This window comes from Cygnus atratus, chromosome Z (assembly GCF_013377495.2).
Source record: "Cygnus atratus isolate AKBS03 ecotype Queensland, Australia chromosome Z, CAtr_DNAZoo_HiC_assembly, whole genome shotgun sequence".
Classification (NCBI taxonomy): domain Eukaryota; kingdom Metazoa; phylum Chordata; class Aves; order Anseriformes; family Anatidae; genus Cygnus; species Cygnus atratus.
Window position 1 is genome coordinate 11,778,779 of NC_066396.1, and position 15,368 is coordinate 11,794,146.

General features: G+C 41.2%; 1 protein-coding gene and 1 long non-coding RNA gene across 4 annotated transcripts in view; both read right to left on the bottom strand.

Moving 5' to 3' along the window:
- ADAMTS12 (ADAM metallopeptidase with thrombospondin type 1 motif 12) overlaps positions 1 to 15,368 on the bottom strand; it is a 171,190-nt gene that overhangs the window by 117,515 nt on the left and 38,307 nt on the right. The gene's annotated exons all lie outside the window — the stretch shown is intronic.
- Positions 6,293 to 15,368, bottom strand: part of LOC126913634 (uncharacterized) — a 28,997-nt gene continuing 19,921 nt past the window's right edge. Inside the window, exons 4-6 of the long non-coding RNA XR_007709203.1 lie at positions 13,980 to 14,098; positions 13,089 to 13,333; positions 6,293 to 7,577 (exon numbers count right to left, since the gene is read on the bottom strand). This is a non-coding gene — a long non-coding RNA (uncharacterized LOC126913634). The remainder of the gene's footprint in view (positions 7,578 to 13,088; positions 13,334 to 13,979; positions 14,099 to 15,368) is intronic.

A 15,368-nucleotide genomic window follows, 5' to 3' on the forward strand; every position in this document is an offset into this window, starting at 1 on the left:
CCGTTGCCTCTCGTCCCGTCGCTGGGCACAACTGACCAGATCAAGGGTTTTTCCAGTTATATTCAGACCTGTCCGAAGGGAGCAATACGGTGTGCAGACAGCAGCCCAGGGCAAGGACACAGAGAATCTCTGGGACTCTGCTGCTACATAGCTATCTGTGGCAGGAAACTTTCTCTCAGTCCTGGTACCATCTTCAGACCACGCATCTGTGTCATACACATTACAAAAAGCCATTATATTTCAAAACATGAGGGGAAGTTCCCAAGGGATCAGAGCCCTTGGAGACATCGCAGGAAAGCGAACTTTGAAGCTCATTGGGCCAAGCACTCAAACAACATACAGTAGTGCTGTCTGTACTGATACAGACATGCTAATGGTCACGTCACCATGCAGAAGGTCAGCTGGGAGGCCACTCTTGCACAAGAAACAGCACATGGGGAAAGGAAATGAAGGGGCAGCCTCTCTTTCTTACCACTGCCTCCATTTTCTGGAGTGCAGGTTTGACTCTGACAGGCATTTCCCTGTCTCCCAGAGACTCAGCAGAACCTGGGAGTCAAGTATGAAGTAAGGGGAGGACCAGAACATCCTTTCCATCAGCATTGCCATTTAGACTATGTTCATATCCCAGTAAGTCTCCTGTATGCACTGAAATTGGTTAGAGCATTTCCAGAAACTACAGACCACACCAGAGTAAGCCCCTGTGTCCAAACCTAGCAAAATTCTTTGTAGCGGGTACTGTGATGTATGCTAAAGTATCCACCAAAAAGAAAAAAGAGGGGAAAAAAAAAAAGCACGTTAACAAGATGGGGCTCTCTTTTCTCTTCTCTCTTTTCTCTTCAAAAACTACAGGAGGAATTCAGTCAACCCACTAGTAAAACAGATGCAAAAACTAGTAAAATTTGATGCAAAAAATAGCAGAACACAGTAATTCAGTGCAAACCAGAAAAAAAAATTACAGTACCATTTTGTAAATCCACAACACACCTACATGTCTTTTCTCCTGCTCCCAAAAATTGGGAACGTAAGTAGAAAAAGTACACAGAGAGGTGACTCAGGGTAAAGAGCAGCTTCTGTGTAATAAGCACCTGAAAAGGATGGATGAGAGACAACATAGGGCAGGTGGCAAGTGGCACAGAGAAACTGGAGAGTCTCTGCCTATTTGCTGTCTGCTCTAGCACAAGAGCTAGGGAGCTTTAAAAATGCTGGGAGGTTAAAAAAGATTTTTTCATCTAGGACACATTTAAGCTGAGGGGGCATTTGTCACACAGAACTGTAAATGGGAACTGTTTAGAGAGGTTCCAGAAGAGGCTGGATAAACCCATTTAGGGAAAATTAATCCCGGGCTCTCAAATAGAAAAATGCCACCTACAGCTCGGAAACAGCATGTCAAGGAGATGTTCCTATTTCCCAGCTCTGTTCTTACACCTCTCCCCAAGAACCTGCTGTTGACCATTATTTCCTTCTGAAAGTCTGCTGTGTACTCAGCAAAGCCAAGGGCCTGGCAAATAACACCCTCCAAGACACAATTCACAATCTGCTGCTCAGCTGCTGCCTTTGTAAGAGCTTTTTCAGTACGGAAAAAGGCTTTCTGGGTTGCATTTCTTTTGCCTCCCAAGAGGCTTGTTCCTGTTGTGCCTTTTACTCTCCTGGTTTCTATTTTCTTGGAGCCATAACATCAGGCCAAGATGCCCTTCAGGGACTTCACAGCAGAGCACATTCACTCAGCATAGCTCATCTTCTCTGAGACAGGCCATGGGGCAGGCTGGATCTCTGGGCTGACATGCAACTGCCATGGGTCTTAACAATTTATGCAAGTGGCAACCACTTCTTTTAGAAAGTGGTACCTTTAAAAACTATTCTTGGGGATACATTTCTGTCTGCATGCAAAAATAATGTCTTAGTTGTGCGGCTTGCCCATGGAGATCAAAGGGCTAGATTTCAGGATAAAAATGATGAATTTAGGATTGTTTTCAAGTATTTTGATATGCATGTCTTTCTTCTGTAGAGTATTTAAAAAAAATAGCTTGTGCCTATTGGAAAAGCTTCTGTTTTTATTTGAAAATGACATTGAATTAGAAAAAGAGAATTAGAAAGAAATTTTCTTGTTTGTTTGACTACAAAGTTATTGCTTTTGCTATTTTGGAAATAAAGCACTTCTTAGAATGAAAGCATTTTATTTTGTCTTTTTTGAAAAGCAGCAGTCAGCCTTCGAGGTTTGAATGTAGTATGCCCTAGCACAAAGAAAAGAAAATATAGACAAGAATCAATCTGTGTTTCTGGAAAAAATGCAGTAAAACATTCTTGGGAACAAGACAATTGAGGAAAAGTATTTTGCTAGAGTAAAAGGACTCATTTTTCTTTCTGTTAAAGCTTTGCCATCATCTCTTCTTTTGCTCAATGTTAAAGTTTTGTCTTCAAAACTGGCATGTTTTGAAATTCTCATAATGCATCTTTCAGGGGTTCTGAAATGATAAAAATACCTTCTAACTTAAAAAGAAAAAAAAGGCATCGATGTTCAGCACTTCTAAGAATTCAGCACTTTGTCTCTTTAGGACATATAATACTGTTTAGAACAAACCCACAGTGATATGTGGGAAAATATGCAATGCAATATGCCAATACTTTTGTGCAGATCAGACACGTTACACGCAGATGAAACGCCTTCCTGAAGACGTGCTGGTAGTCCTGAATCTTTTACTGAAAAAGTGAACATCTGCAAGACTTAAACCTAAAAGATATAAAGTATCTTCGATTCCTATTCAGAATAACTCTTGCTTGTCAGAGACTAATGAAAATCCAAAAGCTTGGTAACAATGGGAATAAATAAAAGGTAATAAAGACTAGATCATATGCAGTCCTGAGAGAACGCCAACGGAGCTCAGAGTTCTTAAAAAGAGGTATATTTGACCCTTAGACCTCTAATAAGCAACTTGTGTGGCCAGAGGACTGTTTAGAAACAAATTTAGGAAGTCATGTCTGAATCATCAGTAATTCATAATTCACCCCTCACAAAGGTGAGCTTACAAAAACAGTATGTACAATAAGCAAGAAATGGTGCTGTCACTATTAGCAAGAGTTGCACAGCTGAATACCAGAATTTTACTCCAGAAATGTCTACATCTGTGAGATGAGACTGTGGCTTTCAACACCAGGATTTTCATACAGGATGATGCCATACTGTAATGGCACACTGAAGTATGGGCAAATGAAATGCTATCATTGTTAAACCATTGAAAAACAACGGTTTTGTACTAGCTAAGCAGAGGCAATTTTCATTCCTTGCCAAAACAATTCAGACAAGATTTCCTCAAGTTGATCTGTTTCTTTGTCAGCACTACAACTTCTTTTCTTCTTCCCTACAACAAAGAAAAATGGAAAGCAAAACACTGAACCAATCTCACACTTGGCTCTACCTCGTTGTTTTACTTGCTGCAGGCATGGATCTGACTGCCTACATCGTAACAAACTGTGCAGATTCCAAAGGCAATGAATAATCCCCTCTCAGCTCATATGTAAAACACAAGCACTGTTCTCCTCCATTCTTTTCCTACTTTAAAATTTGCTTGACCTCACTCTAGGATAAGCACACAGCACAGGGTTGCACCCACAGATCCCTGACATGTATTTTGTTTGAGAAGACTTTCAAGGAAGGTTCTGCCAGAGCTGAGCTGGAAACACAAAGCTGGCAAGTAGAACTGGCCACCAAAAATCACATCCAGCTGGCTTCTTTGCCCACCACTGCTAGCTGTTTTCCAAGAGCCACACCATCTACCCCTAGCCCACGATATGGGTTCTCCTTTCCTTCCATGGTCTGGCTCATCTCCCCACAGCAAATTGCTGTTGTTTGGCAGCACGTCTCCGGATTTTGCCCAAAGACTCGCACATGCCTTCTTACAGTTCCTGCCAATGCTGTTGAGACAGCATCAAGGCAACAGCTGTCCTTCCACCAAGACTACCCATCCAGCATCAAGTCACCTTCCTCCTTCCACTCCAGACTTTGAAGACTGTGACCATGAAATCACTGCCCAAGCTGTTCAAATCCCCATGTTTTGTTTCCCCATGTAATCTGATTTGATTGATTTGGCACTGCTTTTGACTACCTTCAGCTGAGAAGCATTCAAGAGTATCTAGAGATAAGAGTTGTGCAAAGTTACTGAACAGACTCTGTTTTTATCCTGTCTCCTTGATTTTCAGAGGTTTCTCAAAACATTTTTTTCCACAGTGCAGGCTTCAAGTCTCAGCAAAGTATTCTGTGAAGCTCTAGGGAAACTGCTGGGATTTTCTTGACTGCTGTCCTTAAATGACAATCCTGCTAATTCAGGAAGATGATAACACAGGTGCAGAAATGAGAAATCAGCTCTAGCTCCATGGAGTTTGAAAACATGTCCAGCTCTCAGCCATGGCACTTTAAAATGCAGAAAGCAAGCATGTGAAACGTAAGCAAAGGATGCAGTTACACACAAGGCACAAGTGACATAGAGGAACTATAATAAAGATCTCAGCTGAGTCCCTGAAACTAGATAGAAAAAGGCAAAAGCTATTGTGCACTAAGCACAATGATCACTGACTTGCAACAAAACAGCTGACCTCTGTCTCATTCTACTGGCAATGCATAAATAAAAATCAGTGGGCTTAGCTAAATTTGCAGTCCTCCAGATGGGACATTAATTTTAAAAAGAAAAAAAAGTATATGTTAGCCTTTTTAAACCATAGATATATATACTTGCCTTTACAGCATTAAGTCCTTTAGAAATATCATGCTCCAGTTTGCTGTACGCATGCATGCCTATATATGAGACAGACAGAGAGAGGTTTGGAGCATACAAGCCCATTTTTGTTAATCACCTGCCACAAGTCCTTCAGACATAAGGAGATTTTGGACAACACAACATAAACTGCAGCTCTGAATCACTTGCAAGGCTAACAGGGCCAACAAGGTTGACAAGCAGCAGTTTCTGGCCTGCTGACACTAATATTCAGTGGCAAACACTTTCTCACTGGTGACACACGCCATCTGCACATTTTACCGCTACTCAAAGAATTGCTGCTGTTTGTCAGCTGGCTGTCTGAACTGAGAGGTCGAAAAAAGCCTCGGAATCAAACAGAAAATTCAGTTTCCTTTGTTGAAAATAAAAGGTAGAACACAAAAATGCATGCCAAACCTACTGTTTCCCAAGGGAAAGTACCTCTTTTTAGTTTGCACTCTGCTGCTGCTGCTGCTTGTTCCATAATGAATAAACCAATGAATAAATTTTTGGTAATGTTTATACTGGACCTGGCACAACACCTATGACTCAGACAGCCAGCACTACTGCCATGTGAATTATCACTCTTGATAACAATAACAATAAAAATGAGTAATACTCAAGAGGAGTAAAACTCACTTTACTGCTTGGGCTCCCTACAGAGATTCGGCTTGGAAACCATCTGACAAACAGTACCATGTACGCCCATTTGCCATAATGGGGTGCATGCATGTGCTTACAGACCTCCCTCTGAGCCTCAGCTACACACGGAATATCAATGTCACAGCCAAACTATGAGGTAGTAGTGCTTCTCTCCTCCTGCTTTATCTCGAGGTACGCAGCAAAAAGTGTGGTGACAAAGACTTGTTCATCACAAGGGCAGGTTGGCTATGAAACCCTACAACTAACTACTGGTTAAGTGATTTATTTTTTTATTAAATGCCTGACAGACTCCAGAATCTGTTAAGCACCCTAAATGCAGAGAAATCGGAAGTATACTAGAAAACCAGCCCATATTTGAGACTATTTTCTGAAGTTTGTCTGTGTAACTGTAATTCTACAGCCACACTGACCAAGGAAACTTCTGGCCCTCCAAAAACAGCAGTATGTTAGTTTTTCTCTTTTCAAACTGTAATGAGGCCTGGGAGGCAACCTTTATCCCTTCATATTATTTTCCAACATTTGCCATCTTTCAAACACCGTATTCACATTCCCAGAAAAACTTCATAATGCCCAAGTTGTAAGTTGAATATGATGTTTTCCTGGGTAATTAACTTCAGGCATCTCTGCAGAGTGAGAGAATAAGCATTTCATTGCAGTCCCCTGCTGCCATGGAATGATTTCTAATAGGAAAACCCAAATAGCAACAGAAATCTGCTAGCAGAAGTTTGAGACGCAGACTTAAAGGCACGTGAGAAGCACGTTTGCATTCTTTTCCACCAGATCTTTAACCAGCCTCAGATCTGTCTGCTTAGACCACAACACGTTCCTGCCAACATCTGCAATTCAGAAAACACACAGAGTGAATGGTACTTTATTTAATTTGCAAAAAGAAGAATGTCATCTGTTTTATAATGTTTGGAGCAGCCCACAGAAAAATTTACAATGGTCAAAGACCCTGCTGCAAAAAATAAAAAAAAGCCCACACTATTTACATTCCACCGTCAGAAGAGTCCTGCTTTCACTGCTTCTCAAAAAAAAAAAAAAAAAAGAAAGGGTTCCTCATGGTTTAGTTACCCTCCTGCTAGCCCTTTGGACTAGCAGTCTCAGATGTCCATTCAGATGCGTCCAAACAAGTGAAAAGATGTAGGTGAAGCCAATGCTCTTGCTTGAGTATGTCACATTTCCACAGGGTATAGGCAGGAATTTAGCAGCAAAATTTGGGATTCTGCTCAACTAGCTTTGAAGGTCTCCCTGCACAACTCTACTGCTGCATTTGCCGCCCAAGAATCAGCTTCAAAACATCTGCCGGACTAATGACCAACAGAACGAATTTTGAAAGGACCGGGACACGACGGAGCTGTGGAAGCCCTGCCCCAAGCCCCAGCCATCCTCCAACAAAAAGTCAGTAGCTATGTGCAAACAAGGGGTGTGGGCATCAGGGTGACCTTGAGTTTTGTTCGGGCAGGTCACCTCATGTCAACAAAGATCTGATGGAGGCAACTGGACTCTTTAGCAGGACAGACTTCACCACAGGGGCTCTACATGCAGATATTCTGGACATCCTTCTACCTCCATTGTGCTCCCTTAATACTTGTGGAGTCACTCCTGTGTGAGGGACACCAGACCGCAGTGCTGTGGGGAGGAAGAAGCTTTCTGAAAAGCCAGTGCTTAAGCCATGTTGTTGCAGGAAATATCTGTAAATTCTTCTTTCCTTTCTTCATGCTTGCTACTTCCAAACATTAACTTCACTGAATGATATAGCTTCTTCGGTAGAACTCAGTGAGACACCAGAGCATCTCAGAAGATATAGAGATCTGAAGAGATGGGAATGGTTTTCCCAGGGCCAAGCCCACACAGGGCCACAGAGTCCTCAAGCTCCTGTGAAGTTCTGTTGCTTGCTCCCAGAAGCAAACCCTGTGAGGGTAATTTTTTTTGGAATTGCAAGTTGTGGTAGCCCATGGCTGCACATTATTTCATAGCGTCGCAGAGCAGCGGGGTATTCTGATGGGAAGGTCTTGCCATAGGCTACCACCTCCTGGCTTAATGCCACAGCACAGCAGTGAGCTATTGACTGGAATTGACACCACCACTTTGAAAACATCAGTCTTTGATCTCATGTCTAAATCATTACACAAAGAAGTGATCCGTGCTGCCTTTTATAACTGTTGTCTGTGAAAAGAGACAAGCATCTCATGAGGAAGTCTGAAACCATAGGCTACAGAAGGACTGCAGATTAAGGTTTCTAATTTAAAGTCTAGGGGCAGTAGGTGGGAAGACTCTAAAGAAAGGAATTCAAGGTAATACAGGCATGTAAAAGCAAGAAGAATTAGCAGCAGTAGACTGCAGGAAACAAAATTGATACTGAACCATTAGCATTGCCTAATTTATATTTGTAACTAGCCTGAGCTGAGATCCTTCAGCAAGGGCAATGGGATAGGATAATAAGTCCCATGCAGCTGTCGGTGCCCTGCAGTTCTCCTTGAATATGGAGGAGTATGGCTGGTAACTTAAGCAGGGGATTTAAGCGGGCAGGTAGTCTGAGAGTGAAGATCAAACGTATTTCTCTGATCTTGTGAGAAACTATTGAGCCTCACGAGTGCAACTTTCTCAAGCTTTCTGAATGTGATTTAAGAGACACTCGACACATTGAGATTCAATGATTACTCAAAACAGAAACACAATTTAGCTTACTAGCAGCTCTGTGAAAGTGGATTATTATTTTAATTCTGGCTTTTCAGTTAATAGCCAGGAGGACAAATAGTTTCAAACCCTTTCACGGTAGCTAGATGCAACAGTACCCAGTCACTTTCACCTATGTGCAGTACGAAACAATGGGATAATCTGCATGAAGGTTTGAGAAAAGGACAATCTTTGTCTGTCTGAACTAGAAAGAAGCAGTTTACCTCTCCAGATAATAACAGCCAGGTCAATCTGCCCATGGGCAGTTTAATTAAAAATCTGTAATCTCCTGGCACTGACTGACCATTGTTTTCCCATTCCTGATTTTTCACTGATAAATCATTTGTTACTGTCAAGATCAGAAGCATCTGTTCTCTGTCTGAGGGGAGAATGCTACTCTCTTATTGGCAACATACTGCATGAGATCCCGGAAGTGCCTTTATTTATTCTGACTTGTGTAAGTTGGGCTGAACTGTGTTTTGATGCAATATGTGCAGTAATGGATAACAGTACAGAGTTGAAGAAAATAAAATTGATTGCTCAAATTCTGCATTACCCAGCTTCTAGCAACGACCTAGAGCAGAAGGGAATTTTAACAAAGCAAGAACATCATGACGAATCGCTACACATAGCACTACATCAGGAAAAGCAAGTGTATTTCCCAGTTCCAGCTGGACACCAGTTCAAATTCTGAACAAACACACTTATGCATTTCCTGCAAAATACCTATTTTGTTTATGCTCCGATTCTTGTATAAACTACATATGCTGGGAGTTTAATGTAAACCTGGTTGAGCAGAAAAAATTCTCATCATTGCTAACTTGACTGTGGTCCATGTAACGGTGACAGAGAAGACACCTGATGGGACTCAGAGGGTCAGTGATCCCAAGCTGAAACACAAGACACAAGAAGTTTAAAAAGCAAGAGAAATCAGATTGCTGACTGTGAGAGGAAAGGAACTCCTGCTACCATCATCCCACATACTACAGCAAGATGACTTCAGAGTCTTCAGAAGCACCTCTGAAGTAACTCAGAAGATCCCACCCAGCAGAATCAATTAACATCTGCTTATTTTGTGGCTACATATTAATTACTTACATAACTGCTACCAATAAAATTGTTATTTTAACCATGTAAACCGATGTTTACTTTAATCTTGTGTTGGTGAACAGGCCACATATTGACTTACTTTCCAGGAAGTATTTATATTACTCTGTTTATCTTTTTGATATATATATTTTTTTCTCCCTTTTTTTGTCTTGTCTCTGGCACATGGAACTGGCAAAGCTGGTTAAAACATATTCCAAATGTCTAACTTATTCTTACCAAAAGCCAAAACAGGAAGATTAATCTCCCAGTGCTGAGCCTGTTGGACCCAAGGAGCTCCACTCATAACTTATGAGTTTACCAAGGCTGAAATCAGATTCCAGATGTGCCATTCATCTGACCAGATGTAAACATAGAATTATAGAATCATAGAATATCCCGAGTTGGAAGAGACCCATAAGGATCATCGAGTCCAACTCCTGGCACCACATACGTCTACCCAAAAATTCAGACCATGTGACTAAGTGCACAGCCCAATCTCTTCTAAAATTCAGACAGGCTCAGTGCAGTGACTACTTCCCTGGGGAGCCTGTTCCAGTGTGCGACCATCCTCTCGGTGAAGAACCTCTTCCTGATGTCCAGCCTAAACCTCCCCTGCCTCAGCTTGACACCACTGCTGCGGATCCTATCACTGGTGATTAAGGAGAATAGATCAGCACCTTCCCCTCCACTCCCCCTCGTGTGGAAGCTGTAGGCCGCGATGAGGCCTCCCCTCAGCCTCCTTTTTTCCAGGCTGAACAGGCCCAGTGACCTCAGCCACTCCCCATCTACCTCTATGCTTCTGCGTTCAGGATCTCTTCATAATCAGTGAAGAACAGGCAAGTTCATCTGATCTGAACCATCAATATGAGTTAAAATGCACCCCAGAAGCACCTGTTTCTCTTCACTGACCTTAAGTAAGGTCATGACAAGCAGAGACGTGAGCAACCATACACAGAGCATTTATGTTTGGTCAGGTAAATCTCATTTACAGTGACCTGGGATAACATTAGGCTATTCTGCATTCTATTCAACTGTTTTCTCTCCGTCACAATGGATAGCTATACCCATTTGTAAAAAATTGACTGTTTCTAATTTTGTATTGCTATGTGAAGTTCAGACTCTTGGGGCATAACATCTTCATCTAATCTGTGTAAAATGCAGAGTGTGTAAATAACACTGAAGGGCAACAAGAAGCACTGAGGATATTCTTCACTCCATGGAAGTATTTCTAATCAGAGCATAAAGGATAGAGGTTCTGGAATATTCTCAATTTCTGAATTATCTCTTGCAGTAAATCCTCACCTGTTCAACTAATAAAGCATTTATCACAGCAAAGCACTGATGGAAAAATATAACAAGCATTTCACTGAGAAGCACATGCCTAAATATTCTCACTAATTTACAAGTAACAATGTTTACAATGTCATTTAACAGTATTATTTTTTACTAGCTCATACAGATGATGCTTATTATACATATCCTCTTAAATTTCGGCATTGCAGAGTGATGGGAAAACTAGTTTAGAGCACAGAATGCTACACACATTCTATCAGTTTCCAAAGCATAAGGGGCAAGACCCCATAGAAGAAAGTTTGCAAACACTACCCCTTCAGACCATACCATTCTTTAAAGCTAGTGTCTTGCTGATACAGACGTGAAAGACTTCTGAAAACACATCCAGAGTCTACACAAGAACCTGCATATTTGCTCAAATCTGCAAGAAGCCTGAAACAAAATTTAAGATGCACCTTATTTTGTTTTCAAAGGATGCTATCTTGGATCCCAATAAGAATGCAATAGCCTTGTTATGTCTGTCCTTCCACAAAGTGCACATAAATAAAGAGGAATTCAGTTACAAAGAACTCTGCTAGTATTTTCCCAGGCAAACATAGCCTGCACGCAGAACAGGGCGCAAGGCATAAAGCTGTCAATCGGGCCTGAGGCAGCTGCATTACAGAAGGGGCCACTCTTTAATTTCATGTGGGTGGAAAAGACAAAGGCAGTCTTCCCCCATAACATAATGTCAATAATGCTGCTATATACTGTGTGATAATACCATTCTCCTCTGATGTAGCTGGTCTTGCAGTGCTATAATAAGATACTTTTGAGCTCAGAATCATTTTCCCAAAGCCTTGCTTGCAGGTCCTTATTGTCCTGCTGAATCCCTACCCAGAGAGCTGCAGTAGCAGCCAGCAATGTTTGGTGACATTTACCCCTTTGGAGCCCTCTCCCTCACCCTTTGCTACAGCTCTGTACCCTATTTCCAGTCATTGAAAACTAGAGCTAGCAAGTGGCAGCTAAAGTGGGATTGCGCTCATGCTGTGTTTGCCTTGAGTTTCTGGCTACTCCTGGAGCCAAGGTGCTAAGGAGACAAACGGGACCTTTGCTGGCTATTTCGGGATCCTTAAGACGCTATTTCAGAACTGCTTTTAAAACGGTTCTGTGGATGAAACTGCACAAGGAACACACATAGTGACGAGGTCTTTGCTGTCAGCTACATGCAACAGACTTTTCACAACACTACCTACGTTTGCCTTAATTCCACTAGCTCTACTAATGAAAATAGTAAGCTGTCATCTGAGAATAGCATCAGCTCAAATCCAAATATGATGATGTTGCTCAGGATGTGAAAACTTCACTTAGTGGTGCTGGGAGATGCTAGGAGCGGTAGAAACTGAAGTGTAGTTTGCCCAAACAATTAGATCTTAGCTAACCGTTAGAATTGCATTTATGTGCTAATAACCATGTTCATATTTCAAATTCCTCTTCCCATGTGTAATCACTCAAAACAGAATTGCAAATGATTGCAGCTATACCTAATATGGCATTAAGTTCCAGATTTTGGATCATGGCACAATGTTATGGGCTATTTCTGAATAAAATCTGTCCCATCAGCCAAGTTTTAAAACCAACAGAAAGCAGTTGCACATTCCACTTCAGTTTGTGGTAACTTTGTTTTTTTTACCCAATAAAACCAACAGTTTCTCAAGTCTTGTGCAAGTATTTTACTAACATATTTTTAAAATATCATTATAGGTAACAACTGTAGGTAAGAAATGACCTAGCTGTTAAGCTCTTGGCAAAAGCTAGATTTCTGATTTGTATTTCCCAAAGAGGACTCAATACATGGCCTCCTCAAACACAAACAACTGCTGTGTGATTGCCCTGCTTAGAGCTAGCAGCTACAGGACAGTGCACAAAGCCAGATCCTGAGCTATAGGGGAGAAGTGGATGGGAGAGGCAAGGAAAAAGGTTGTGTGATTAGACCACTACTTAGCGGTATCTGTGAGCACAGGCTGTAAGAGAACAAAGGGCCTATTCTTAAATCAGTCTGATAATTTAATACACTACTGTGTCTGTTGTAGCCTTCTTATTGATGCTGGACACATCACTAACATGATCTTACAGATCTTACACAATCCTTGATGATGTGTTAATCTTTTTTTTTTTTTTTTTTGGTATCCAACCTGCAAAGAAAGATGGCAGCAACCAAACATGCAAAATCACAAGCTTCTGTATGTTTTGTAATACAAAGGAAAACGTAAAGAATCAGAGTTCATTTATAACAAATATCTCAAAGCAGTGAACACATCTGATTTTAATCTTTCTGCTCAGACTTGTATGCAAAACAGGGCAACACTATCACCTTTGCCACTTTAGCTTTGTGAAAAATACATGTATGTTTGTGAAATTCACACTGAGGAGGAAAATTCAGGAAGAACTAAAGCTTTTTCTCATAGCAGGTGTTTAACTGTGCACTTAAACATAACATGGGTCCACACTGTGAGCAATGCGAAGCAGTTGAAATGGTAACAACTAGGTCTTGTTAGGAACACTTGAAAGGAATGAAGGAAAAGCATTTATGGTTGAGTCATTTAAAGATCGCATAGCATGCCCCTCCCGATTCCATACCTGAGGCTGCAACAGCGCAACAGACTTTTCTCAGCCTTAATGCTGTTATAGGAGATTTCTTTAACATGAACCATGCAACAACTCCACTTGCTGTCAGTTTTTCCTATGCACGGCCACCTTTTACAGCAGTGTTATGAGTCCATTTGACAAGTGAGCTATGTTTACAGCTCCACAGCATCTCACACCAGAATGACAATGAAGAATGTATGACAACATTTGTAGTATCAGGTGGCATGGAATGGTGACTGCTGGAGGGAAAACAACAATAACAACAAAAATGCCTGCAACTGTTAATGCAATTGTTTTTAATTCTCAAGCAACAGTTTACTGGGTTGTCAGAATATGATGCTGCAGATAAGGTTTCCAAATATCTGCTCCACACACGCACACACACACACACAACCAGAACAATCTTATTCTTAAAAGTTGAAAAGGATGCAGGAGACAAACTCTGTTTCCGAGAGTCTGAACCTCACTTTGGATGAACATCTGGACATCTAAGCATGTGTGCTCTCCCAGATTACAATAATCCATAGGGAGAAAAAATATTTTTTGTTGCTATTTTGTATCTGTTCTTCCCTTAACTCCTTTTGCATGCAATTGGAAACTTATTCCCGGAGCCTGAGGAGATACATTTTTCTTAATTATTTCCTAGGGCAATTAACAACTTTCAGTAAAAGCTCTCCTGAAGGGAGTGGAAGAAAACAGTTCACTTCTACTCAACAGATTCACCTGAGTTCTTGAACTCAGTCTACTTAGAAACAATCAGACCAGGAAATAAAATTTGATCTACAAGAAACAGGTTTATTTACTGTTTGAGTCTTCCAGATCATTTCCTTCCTGGTGCCTTTTTTTCCTGTTAAGCACCTTTCCAGTGCACAGACTACATACCATACCAATTAACTGTGCTTCACATGTAAGTCTTGGTCCAAGACAGCTTTCTCCTGTTCCTGCACTGCTAACAACTTGCTGTGAGGCTCAGGCAAGCCACTGCCACACAAATTTATAATCTGTAAGAAAGATAGCACTTCTCAGTGTCAAACCACAGGAAAATTAAGAGGAATAGAAAGCAGAGCTGGGTGAAGCATCCTTAGTGAAAGGAAAAATGATCTTCAGATTTCAGATCAAATGTGAAACTCAAGCCAGCTTCACCTGACTGCTGACATTGCAGACGATGAGTCAGATGCAAATGAATGCTGGTGTAAGGACTAGAAAAAAGGCTTCTGTAAGCATCCTTCAGTGACAGCCTAATCAAATTTTTAGTCGCACATAGTTCTGGAACAAGCCTGGAACAAGGCTGGAGAAACTGCATTCAATCAAAATTTGCCTTTGGTGAAGAACAATACAAACTCGGAAGACTCAGACCCATCTGGGTCATTCATTTAAACACTGCAGAAGCAGAAGGAGTATCTGCACAGAACTACCACCTTGAATCACTGAGAAGGTTGCAAAGCCCCTCGAAAACAAAACCCATTGTTCACTTTTTAATGGTCTTTGTAACAAAGAAATGGTTACATTTTGCGTCAGTGGAGATTCCTTCTCAATCCTAACCATGAGACAGGAAAGAGCAAATTTTATTCTACAGCACAGTCATCTACTGCACATGACTACACCCAGCTATCACAAATGCAGAAACTTCAGCTTTGCCAGATGTAGTAGGGAAATAACATATCTCATAAACTGTAAGCCCCAAATTTTGGTCTATCTTCTTCTGTGTTCAAGAGAACCCAAGGTCTGTTTATAATATGCATGTACACATATTTGGGATTGTAAACTGAACAGCTGTTTAGAAATAACATAGCTCTGAAGAAAGAATGAAAGAATGTAATATAATCTGTGCCAGCAAACATCATCTTCAGACATCTGGCTAAAGCCTTGAAGATTAAACTAATCCCTAGATGTGGGATTGTGACGTATTTTTCCCCTCACATCAAACCATCAGGGAGTGTAGGAAGGAACCAGTACTGCCTTCACAATGTGGTACAACTTACCAGAATCCTCTGGGTATAGAAAACAATTTCCTGTCACTTCTGGGACTTCGGACTTTTAAGGTCCCTTGGTCTCTCCACTCTTCTTCACTAGGAAACTAAACTTCAGCATGCTACTAATGCATACACTGTCAGAACAAAGCTAACTGGGTGAAATTTTAAGGGGAGATGCTTGATGTCTCCATTCCAAGAGATAGAAAGATAATACAATGTAAAACCTAGTAGGACACTTTAACTAACTTGTATCACTTTGAGACAAAGATCTCTTCCCCACTGCAGTTTCACCATCATT